We start from the raw sequence: 12,504 nt of genomic DNA on the forward strand, positions 1-12,504 counted from the left end.
CAAACAACATCTAAAGTCTTCTAAAACAGAAATAGTGAGATAAAGTGAGATAAATCTCACTATTTTAGAAAGAACGGTGTTGAGGTTCACATTAGAAAACAATCAATGTCTACCACTATTTGGTGTCAGAAATCTGCCACCATTTGGAAAGCTGGAGCAAGCCATGTGGAGAGCTGCTCTTCAGGTTCCAGCATTTATTCCAGAGGCCTCCCTGCCCCAACAACTGCAACTGACTCTCTACACCTTACTTTCTATTTCCAGAGCAGAAGTAATAGGACATATGTTTTCCAGTTACAGTAAGAACAATGTGTGGAGAGACGAGACACTCAGACAATGCAGAGCCAAATACTTTGCTGTTGCAATGATGCAGCCCCACTGATTTCAAGATGTGGCTTTAGGGATAAAAGCAAGAATGGAAATGCAAATACATCACAGGCCAGCTTTGAATGAAGAGACAGAACACAATGGGGAACAAGCAACATTATGAATAACATGTCATTACATTTTAAAGCAGAACTATGAATCAAGATGCTTATTAATGGAACCCCTGAATTCATTAATTTTGCTAAAGAGGTAAGCCACTAAACTGTCTTCGAAGTGGTGTTAATATAAAGGTCAGTCAGTCATTAGCAGCATAAAGCATCCTTCTGCACTTTGGAGAATTTGAATACTTAGTAATGGATGTTGAAACACAAGCCAGAGTCCTTGCAGCACATTTTAGACAAAAATTGGAATATTCTTCACATAGAAATGTAACACACACAAAAAAAAAGATAACCTTTTCACTATAGAAAATGCCAGTACTACACTGCACTACAGAACAACAGAAACACCAAATTTCTATTGCTTTTTTTGAAATGGGACTTAGTAAGTGTTGGCTAACAATAAGCCAGGACAGACACTCTGCAAATATTACTGGTACTTCTTACCCTATTTTTTTGTAGCTGTAAAGGATTCAAAATTCTCCCAGACAAACTCCACCTGTGAAAACCCAAACGGTATAGAGCAGAGGCAGCTGGGAGGTCATATTTTTTCTTTCATGGAAAGTTTTAATCAGGGAGTAAAATATTTTATTAAATTCCGGAAGGGGCACTGTATAAAACATGTTTTTGATTATCAGAATTGAGAACATTTGTATGTTTTCAAATTTTAAGAAATAAGTGTACTAACAAAAGCTCTTCTTCCATCCCAAAAGTGTTATTTAATTGAAAAGTCATTTTCTTTCCAGAAAAAAAAAAAAAGTTTTTATGAAAAACATCCTACTTCCAACTACTAGTTCTAATGTTCAGGCTAAGAGTCTGGAAACCATTGACACTGACAAATTTACTAGCAGTAGCAGAGCAATGCTGCAAGCTTCTTGCACTCCCCACCTCCCTAAAGGGACCCAGAAATAGCTGCTAACATCCCAGGGTGGGTTTAGCTGAATCATGAGAAATGCAATTAGGCGAGGAAGAAAATGCACTGATTAGTTATTTCTCAGGTAGGTTTTGCTGCCAAGATTGCAGGTAAGAACTGCAATCTTGGAGAGGCTTTTGATTCATAAGCAACTCAGCCAAACTCAAGAGGCAATACCAACTGCCCTCATTAACTGACTCTTAATCCACTAGTATAAAGTAATTTGTATTCTGCTTGTAGGGATTAATCTAGGCTAAAGTAAGAGTTTCTAGTGAGCCTAGTGCACAAGGAAATCTAAAATACTGGAAGAAAATACTGCAAGCAAGAAAATGGCTTAATACATATCGTCTCCCAGTTTTTGCAGCCTCACTATAGAGATCCACAGCACTTCCAACCAGTAACAACCCAGATGTGTCAATAAAGGAAGTCTGCACAATGGGCATGGAGAATTTAGTTACTGGACCAATGGTCACGACCTAGTAAACTTTACAAATTTTTTCTTTAAAATATATGAAGCATTTTACCAACAAATCAATGAAGATCATTTCTTAAAACTTCTTGTCTAGTTACGTGTCTCCACAATGCTTGTGTACTGCACATGAAAGTGCCAAAGACCTGGCCTGGGTCACAGATAATTCATGTTAGCACAATTTTCCCTTAAATGGATTACACCAATCCTTCCCTCTACACATGCTGAAAATAGATCTTGTTCTTCCTCCTCTTCTAGGTTAAGAGGAGAAGGCAAAAAGTTTTAAAAAGTCATTAAACATTATTGCTGTTGGCAGGTCTCAGATTTATAAGGTCTAAAAACTTGTATTTTAAAAAATCCTTTTGACTATTTTGACAAGCTACCATGGTTGCCACAAGCCTTTGAAATGCAAAAGGCAGAATTCACTTAAGCTTAAAAAGTGCCTTTTCTTTATCCCATTGAATTGTACTCAGGCTGAGCCGAGTTACAAATTGTTGCAAATTGGCATTTTCTTCTTTTACTTGAATTGCTCAGGAACATGGGACTGGAAGGGAGCTCCTGTGGCATCAGATGCAGTCTGTAGGCACCATGTCATATAATCCTTCACATAAAAGTATTGAGCTCCACCTTAAAAGCAGCTGTTCTTTTTCTGAACCCACTACCTCATTTGTAGGCTGTACCAGAACCTCATATAATTAAAAAACCTTCTTCTCATTTCTAGCTAGAATATATTCACAGCCAGTTGAGACTCATTTTTTTCATAAGCAAATACTGTCCTTTAGCTTAAATTGCTCTTTTCCATGTCTTGTATTTATTCCCTCATGTATTCATATTCTCTCTGACTTTTTCTCTTCCTATACTCAACAAGCCAAGCCTTTTAATTCCATGGACTTCATGATGAATACAATAAACATACTTTTTTCCCTATAAATGCTACCCTGAAACTCTAAAGGAATTCAGGATGATAGATCAGAAAGGCACCCAACCTCTTTCTCATATAGTGAGAAACGTATACTTCAATGTATACTCAGTTTTCTTCCTTCTTTGGGTAGTTCTGAAATCTGCAGCAATGAACTAACTCTTAATTAAAAAAAAAAAAAAAAATAGAAAAAGAGTTACTAGTACAGAAAAGAGAACTGAAAATATCTAACATGAGCCTTTGAGGCTTCCAGGTGTTGCACAGCTTCCAAGACCAATCACAGGTGAAAGGAGCATTTGGTGATGTATATTAGTAATTTGATTTCAAGTCCTCCATATAAGTTTTATCTGTTACTGTTCAATTTTGCTTCAGGTCCCAAGAGTGACTACTCAGTGGTTCCTGATATCTGTAGCATCTCTCATCTGACAAGAAATACAGCTTGTTTTTGTAACTTTACATAGTCTCTGTCCATACATGAAATTTCCTCCATGTCTGCCTTCACTCATATAATGTTATTTTTTTCTGGACTTCCTGAAGTGAGATGGCTCAATAGATTTACTACATTTGAAATTAATCTTCCTCACTATGTTTTTGTAGAAATAAGTTTTCTAACTGTCAAGTGGAAATAAGGGTGCCACTTTCCAACACAGTTAAACTCAGTAGCATGTTCTAAGCATTCTGTTAAAGCCAGCTCATGAACTGGGTTATTTCTACCCTAATAATCCTGTGAAAGAAGGGGCAAGGTTTGCCCTGTAAGGAATTTTACTATTCAAGAAAGGTGACAAGTAACAGCCATAAGGACTGAGGTATATTAATTGATTTCTCAAGGATAGACAGCTGATCTACATAACCTTTGGGCTAAGCAGACCACCACTTAAGATGAGAAGAACTAGTTTTATATCCACCAGTATTAGTCTTTTGAGACTGTCAGAAAAGGTGGCTGGTTTTGTGACATAGGTAACAGGTCATTTAGACCCGAACCTCAAGACTCCAAACATATTTCACAGGCATATTTTCCTTTTCTAGTTGCAAGCAGATTACCTTTTTTATGAGCCTTCCTCTATGTTAACTACTTTTTCAGACTTTCGATTGCTTGCACAGATAGTCAGGAAGGAGGCAGCTACTGAGCATGACTGGCTGCATCAGAAGGAGGCAAGGGCAGCTCTGTCTCAACTGCCGTCACCGCTATGTGATAGCAGAACTATGAAGAAATCACACGAGTTAACCAGAACCCATGGCCCAGATTGTCCATAACCTCTGAGAAGCACATCCCAGCAGCCAGCACCACACACACACACACTGCTGGCCACAGTGAGACACAATGGCTGGGTCAGCATACTGTGGATTTACAGGATTTACAGACAGGGCAGCAAGGGGTGATACTTGTGGACAGGACAGGAGGTGGTTTTGGGCAGACGGTAAGTGCATGAAGAGACAGCACCGGCTGTGCTGCTCTAAGGACCCAAGGAAACTATCCCTTGTAATAGGCCTATGGAGTAATGAACTCTTGTTCAGACTGCAGCTGCTGTCAACCAAACAGCAGCAAGACTGCCAAGGCAGAAGGACTGTCTACACACACTAGCCAACTCTTCCACTCTCTGAATGTCAAATGTTGGCATGTACGCATCACCAAGTAGCCATCAAATGATCACGTCCTTGGGTTATATTGCCCTGTAACAGACTTGCTTTGTTAACATTATGAGAAGGTGCAAGAGTCATATTTTAAAATAGCTTGAAACCTAAATATAAAGGCACATGAATGAACACAAAGATGCAGAAACACTCTGTCCTCTTAGCAATGATTAATGTCCAACTGCAGGTGTTTTAGTAGCTGAAAATCACATAGGAGTAGTACAGCAGTATCACAAACACAGGCTCACAACCACAGTTCACGATTGTCTCGTAAGTTTCCTTGCTTCCTGCATTCCCTCAGCTGAAGCTGCACTGGTACCTTACACACGGCAGTGAACAGGGAGAATACAGCAATGCAGATAGCAGCAGCTCCAGCACAGGATACATTCTGCTACCACCCTTTTTAATTACTATTTGCAGTTCAAGGCTGCATGGATTACCTCCACCCACACAAGGTAATTTGAACACTTTTATTTCTTACAACTATGTACTGACATGATGTTAACAGTTGCAATTTCAAGGAGTAAAATCCTTAGAACTGCAGTTACAGATCAAACAAAAAATCTCAGTTCTTTCCCTCTGGTTTCATGGAATCACAGAATAGAAAGTAAAAAAGGACATCTGGAGGTCATCCCGTCCAATCACTTTTTCAAAGAAAGGCTCATTTCAAAGTTAGATAAGGCAGCCCAGGGCCTTGCCCTGTTGATTCTTGAAAAGCTCCAAAGATGGAGATTCCAGAATCTCTCTATACATCTGATCCAGCACTTAACCACTCTCTTTATGAACTGTTTTTTTCCTTCTGTCCAGTCAGACCTTCCCTCCTTGCAACTTGTGACCACTGTCCCTCATCCTTTTGCTGTGCACCTCAGAAAATTCTGGCATGCTCACCATCTCTTAGGACCACTTACAATCCCCCTTGGGCTTCTCTTATCTGGACTGAACAGACAGTTCTGGTCCCTTGTAGTTGTAATACTCTTGATTCACACTCCCAGTTATGGAGACTGTGGACCAGTCCATGCCTACCACAAGTGGGCTGGCTGCCACCTCCTCTATACTGATACACTCTGTTAGAGACACTACAGAAAAGTTAAATGGTTCGTTGTTTGCAAATCTATATTGCAAAAGGATTTTAAAAATCTCTGTTGCAAAAACCTAAATAGAGCTAAATTCTCAACAATTCTAAAGTTGCAAATGTTTAATGTCTAAAAATAAAAATAATTCTAAAAAATAGAAATATTTCTAAGAGCAAAATGTTACCATTTTGCAGGTTCTCTGTCAAAAACTGCACAGGTGTACTTTTTGAAGCTTTTCCCACAAACAAATGCAATGCAAATACCAGTTCCCACAAGGCCTAGTTTATAGCCCTTACTCTAAAAAGTAGTCCTAAGGATTAGCATAGTTAAGTATGTACTGTAATGTAGAGCCTGTTGTATATTCATTCACAGTGGGTATAATTCTCTTCTTACAGACACTACCAAGCCCAGCAACACCCCTTGTATGTAAATGGAGAGTTAACTAGCTTGTATTGAAAGGTATCTCTAATAGCAAATAATTAATGTGGATGATACATCAATAATACTGTAGGATAAGGCACCATATTTTAAAACATAAAAACAACTTAGCAAATTTGTTTTTAAAAAGAAAAATATTCCTTTACAATTTAATTTCTATGCTCCTAAACAAACCCCTTGTAAATATTTTTTTTGAATGTGCTATTAGTAACTCTAGCTAACAAAGCATAGGAAAAATTTCTGAATGCCCACCAGACAAAATTAATGCTGCTTCTCCTTAGACTACAAAAGACTTTTCTCATTTTGTCAAGATCTAAAAGCTCTTCATTTTAAATTTCCAGGCAAAGAGCAGCTGATGGTTTAGTAGTTCATAACAATATTCTGAGCTGTTATGATACTCAAATACAGTATGTATGCATTTTCCTAAGTGAAATCTAACATAATTTCCCAAGGCCTGAGAATCCTAGAATTTCAAAAAGAAGTCTCTCCTTACAGAATATAATCAGAAACAATGACACAGATAATCCAAACCATTGCTGAAGCAAGGGCCTGAGAGTTGGGATATGGATTTTCATCCCTGAATATACAACCTTCCATGATCTTGAGAGTCATTATGTCATGATACATTTCAGTTTTCAGATCATCATGTTCAAGATATTAACACATTTCTAGCAAGTATTTTGAAAATCTCATTAAAAATATACTAGTTAAATTTATCTTTATGAAATCTAATTTATTTATGCATTTAAACATAAGAACAACTTTTTTTTTACTGTGATGACTGTTGAACACTTGAACCAGTGGCTCAGCCAGGTTGTGGATTCTTCATCTTTGGAGATACTCAAAACCCAACTGGAGATGGTCATGAGCAAATATGCTCCAGAAGACTCTGCTTTGAGCTGCAGGATTGGACTGGACAATCTACAGAGGTTGTCACCAACCATCACTATTCTGTGCTTTTCTAATAATTGTACATACACATTCAGTATATCATCCAATTTTTGCTTGTAAGCCCAGAAAATTGAACTTGGAGGAACCTTCTGGCTTCAGGCTCTCCATCCTCACAAGCACTGTAATCCCTTCCTTAAATGGATCAGGCTCCATCATGTCTCTCATAAATAAGAAACTACACTTTCAGTTCTCTGAAATGTTGTGTCCTTGCCTAGTTTCAGAGTTCTTGTTACAATCACGCAGGGATATTCTTTATCCTTGTGTGACCCTCGCGAGCAGCCCAGCCATCCAGAGGGTGTTTTATCAGTGGCCAAGTCCATGATTACAAATCAGAGAACACGGTACTGCTTAGCATGTAAAATTATACAGGTGTTAAAAAACCTAAGTGTTAAAACCCTGCATAGTTGTGCATTAGCAGATATCACTAGTTCAGCATCATTTTTATGGAGCAAAGTTTCACAGAAAAAATCCATTAGCTTACTGAAATGTTATAATCCACTGTGATCACTCTGAATATTACATTCACTATATGTGTAAACCATACATCTTGTCCAGATAGTACTAATAAAACTCCTCCCGCTTTCCTTTAACTCGAACTGTGCAAGTATCAAACCCCACATTGTACTACAAATCACAACATCCTTAGGTGTTTATATACTGTCATTTGTTGCTTAACAGAAGAAGAAACCACTTGAGTCCTCCACTCTTACCTGATGTCCAGGATATACAGGAATTCAATAAAATAACGTGTGCCATTCGCTCCTGCTTGATGTATATAATGATCTCCTAAATTTGTTGAAAATTCAACTGTTGAGCTGTCAGTTTTCAAAACTATGTATACACAAGAGTCCTCGCATGAAATTGAATTGTAAGTGATCTATGTTTTCCCTTTTTTTTTTTCCTTATTCAGAAAGTTAGGAAATCTTCTAACAGGAATTATTACCTACATTCCACAACAAGCATGTGTCATAGTAAAGTATCTTCTACACTGGCTGTTATGTGGCTGAGATAATAACCTGTGGAAGGCATAACTGCTGACTCACACCAGAAACCAATTCTGAGCCACTTCTATCTGATGCAGTCTGTTAAAATGAATGCAAGGAGCTGATCTCCATTCCATGCTTGCATGGAGATCTGTTAAAATCAATAGATCACATGAATCAGCTCATAGAATCATGGCACACATGATACTTAACAGGAAATATTTCCCAATGAAATTAACCGACAAGGAACTATGTGCTAAGCAATGGACTTCCTTACTTTCCAAGGCCAGATGGATAGTGACAAGTATATACAAATGCAGCATATAGATTCCCATATTAATATATTCTTCCACATCTCTTAGCTGGCATCCATTTTTTCATGTAAACCTGGTCAAAGTTTCATTTTTCCCCTTCTCAAAATAAGGCAAAATAGTGGCCATGCTTAGTGGAACAGAACAGAATCATAAAGTTGTAAGAAGTAAAGACGTTTTTCAGAACAGTTGCCATTAAAATATACTTTAAACCCTAAACATGTTCTATTCTGTGGCATATGCTGTACGCCAACAAATAAACATTCCTTTGTTTTCTATATGTTACTGTCAGTTTCATCATCCTGTGGTATTTCAAGTTCTATATCAAATGCTTCTTCTTGGTGATAAGTAATTGCATGCTATAAGATCCACAGAAGGGTCTGGAGGAAGACATTAATTTAGCATCAGAATCAAATTATCACAACTACTTGTTTGCTTTCAAAGACAGCACAGGGCAAAGTATATTGGGCTCTTTCCAAGCTTACTTCTTGTCACAAAACAATGTAAATCAATTATTAAAAAACTTGCACCTTCCTATTTTCATTTCACCTTCATCTGTTCTCTACTTTTTAGATGCTGTATGTAGGATAAGGACATCCTCATCATCGCGCAACCCCTGTTTGACTTCTTATCTTGGATAACTATTCTGACTAGTTTCCTGGGGTATTTTAGCTCTCTAGCCCTAGGAAATTTAGCCCTCGGAAATCCATTTCCCTGCCTCTCACCCAGCCAGGGCAGTGGTGGCATGAGTGACTCTGCTCTTCCTGCTGTAGCTACCTACCACTTTCTGTCAACTTTGCCTTCATGAACTCACCAAAACACTTTCATTTTCAGCCTCACAGATTTTTTCCATGTTCTGGTCATCTTCTCTTCTTTGGTTAGAGACAGACATCTTGTTACCTTGTTCCCTGCTTTCACTTCTGGTTCCTGCTGCTAAAATATTCCCTGTTGCCTCCCATTTTTTCACACAGCCAAAGTGTTGCGAAGCCTTCTTTTCACATTTACCTTACCTTTGGTTCCTTGTCCTTCTCCCTCTCACTCATCTTCACTCTTCTATCATTAAATTTTCGTACCTTACTGCAGGAATTATCTCCATTTCTCTATTTACCAAATTATTCTCACCCATCATTCAGTTTCAAGATACAACGCAGTCCTTTACATCAACTTTTCATACAGCTTGCTTCCAAAATGCACTATTTAACTGCACATTCCTTGGGGGAACTGTATTATTGACTGTACAGTATCTACAGCCTTCGCATAGCACTGGACAGACTCACTAAACAATCAATACCACATCAATGGCACAGATGTGACAACAGTATTTTAGCTTTCTGAAATACAATGGTTTCATTTTTAAGTTTATTCAGTCTGTGAGATAATTCCTATAATTAAAGTAGTGGAAACGAGAGCATCCACGAAATCAAAAGAAGTGCTCAACTGTGACGTATCACACTTGGAATGCCTCCCTTGCTTGCATTGCTCTCTTGGGATAGGAAATAGGAGAAGGAGGCAAACAATAAGAGTAATGAATAACCACAAATTTAGTAAAAACATTCAGTTTAGAGTATGTAATTTGTACAAAAATCTGGATTCTGCAGTAATTTCATTTCAGAGTGAAGATATCTCCCCTTAAAGGCAATTAAAACTGGAAATTAGGTGTTTCCAGAAAATCTGCTATTATAATTTTTTTTTTTTTAATGGCAATCAGTTTAAATATTCTATTTTTGCCAAAAGACTCAGAGGCATACTGCACGACTTGACTAGTTACAATAGAGACCTGCTGGGTAAATGGAGGTCACTTGGATTTTTTAAAACTTTAAACCTTGTTTTCTGCTAAATGACAGGGAAATACACTGAAACCACAATCAACTTTTCCTGGGTTTGACAATCGCAAAGGTCCTTTTCTGCTCCTCACTATTGACTCACACACCACTGCATCCCAAGGGACTGTGTACTCTAAAACAAGGAATGAGTAATCAGGAAAAAGATGTTTCCCCTCTTCAAAGTATTCACTAAAGTGTTCATCCTTTCAGAACTTCCAAACTGATATTTATTTGGGTTGTAAATCTTACAACAACAATATTGACAGTGTTAATGTGATCTCAACACTGCACAATGTAAATGAAATTTACAAAAGTATAGACCTGGTCATGGAGATTTCTTCCAATGTGGTGCAGGGTGGGTTGTTCTAATTTAAGCTCTCTGAGAGCAGAGTAACAGCAAAGACCAGAAAGAACAGTCTGATTATTAGCTGTGTCTTGAAAGAAAAAAATGTCCATTCTTCTATCGCTTGGGAAGGGACATTTTTTAATTCATTCAAGACACCTTTGAAGAGAGTTGATACTATGAAAAAAGCCAACAGTTTCAGAGAAGGAATATTTTGGAAAGCATTTGAAAAATGACTCACTGGATTTTACTGCCATTTTGTTTACTGCTGTGGAAAGCAGCAAAATAGTAGGTGTAACAAAGCAGATTTTGAAGAGAAATGTATTAAAATGTCTACTTATAGGTGGAATATTCTGCTTAGTGAGCACTGCAAAGAGCTGATTCGCTGCTGCAAACAATACATGTCCCTTCACAATCAGACAAAAAAATTGTTTTATCAAGAAGAATAGATAGGGTGTGATTATTAAGTAAGGCATTTCTTAGGAATTCAGACTTTTTTCTGCACTAATTACTAAAATTGCTAAAGGCATGGGTACTTTACAGTACTTCTTAATCCTTTGGATGTTCTACCCTTCAAATATCATATCCCGACAATCCAAATATCACTGGCAAATTGGAAAGCATAGAACAACCCTCCAGTTACTTCCATTAAGATTAAAAGTTATGTTGTATGTAAGCAGCATGGCTGCTTCGGAATTCAACATCATCACAGCACCCAGCAGACCACACCAACCATAAACATCTCTGAGCTCACAACTACCAGAAGACAGCTTTTATTGAAATACAAGTCAATACTAAGCTGGTTATTTGGCGAGTTCATAATCAGCAAAGGTAACATTCACAGTTTGGGAGATGGGGTCAATCAAGAGTTGGATGTGCATGTGCTATTTCCTACTTTCGTGATACAAGATGACAACGTTCAAAATACCCAACATTGGTATTCCAAAGAGGAATTATCTCAGCTGGAGGAGCCTTTGGCTTCATCCCACTTGGACTCTAGGTCTTTAGGTCATAAATGAAATTTCAGAAAGAATTCAGTGCTCCATAACAGCAACATTGATTAACCATGCCCAGACTTACAGTATATACTCAATAACTGGTTCCAACCCACTGCTCAGATAAAACTCTGGGCAGTCCCAAGTCCCACATTATCTTGGAGAGCAGCGTTACACAAAGGACTGAAATCAAGAGGTGAAAAGATGAAAGGTGCCAACACACTGAAGACGAACAAAAGCCACCACCATGGCAAAGCCAGACCATGCAGCACTCGGCATTATTCCCAGGCTCCAGGGAATTACTACCCTAGGTCAGCTATGAGGTCAGAACACGGAGTCTAAAAGCCAATAATAACTACAGCAGGCTGGCTTCAAAGCCAAGGTGTGAAGAGCTGGTCAGCGCAAACCCTAGTGGCACTATTTCATATCGAGAAAGATAATAATGAGAGGATGGTCAACACTTTACCTGGAGCTACAAATCCTCCATGGCATGAAGCCGCAGAACACAAGTTGGTGCTCAAGCAGCCTGCACAGTGCACTGCCCTTCGCTCCATGGTGGCCACAGCGTGGCACGCGGGGCCCTTTGCTGCACACCAGCTCCTGCCTCACCAAGACTCCACCATGCCTGGTGAAAAGCAGGGTTTCCTCTCACAATGAGACGGTTCCTCTTCACTCATGGCCAAGCTGGCATGAGAAAACCTCAACCTCGGAACCTCCAAGCAGGAGGCATTCGATGGTATTGGCAGAAAAGGGAAGGTAGGTGGTCAAGATGCTGCCCGGCTTGCTTGGCATCATCTTCACACGGATCCCTCCCTCAGGGACGATGCCAGGCTGGGCCACGAGGGTGCCAGTGGGCACGGGGCAGCCCTTTCCTCAGAGAAAAGGCCCAAAGGGCTCTAACGCAACAACGGCCGACGGCTTCGTGTGGCTCCACACCCCACGACCTCTTCAAAACGTGGCCCACCACACCTTCAGGTGCAGACCAGGGTGGCGGGAGGTTGGTGGCTTCCATTTCCTGGAGAGGACCGGCTAATTTGCAAAATGGCTGTGAGGGAGCAGGAGAGGCCTCCCCTCGCCCGGCGGAGCGGGTGCCAGCGGAGCCCAGAGGTGGCCCCAAAAAACCTCCTCACCTACCCTCCAGGCCGCCCTTTCTCAAAGGGCTGGCGGAAGGG

The sequence above is a fragment of the Chaetura pelagica genome, unplaced genomic scaffold (genome assembly GCF_000747805.2).
Source record: "Chaetura pelagica isolate M959 unplaced genomic scaffold, ChaPel_1.0 scaffold139, whole genome shotgun sequence".
Taxonomy (NCBI): domain Eukaryota; kingdom Metazoa; phylum Chordata; class Aves; order Apodiformes; family Apodidae; genus Chaetura; species Chaetura pelagica.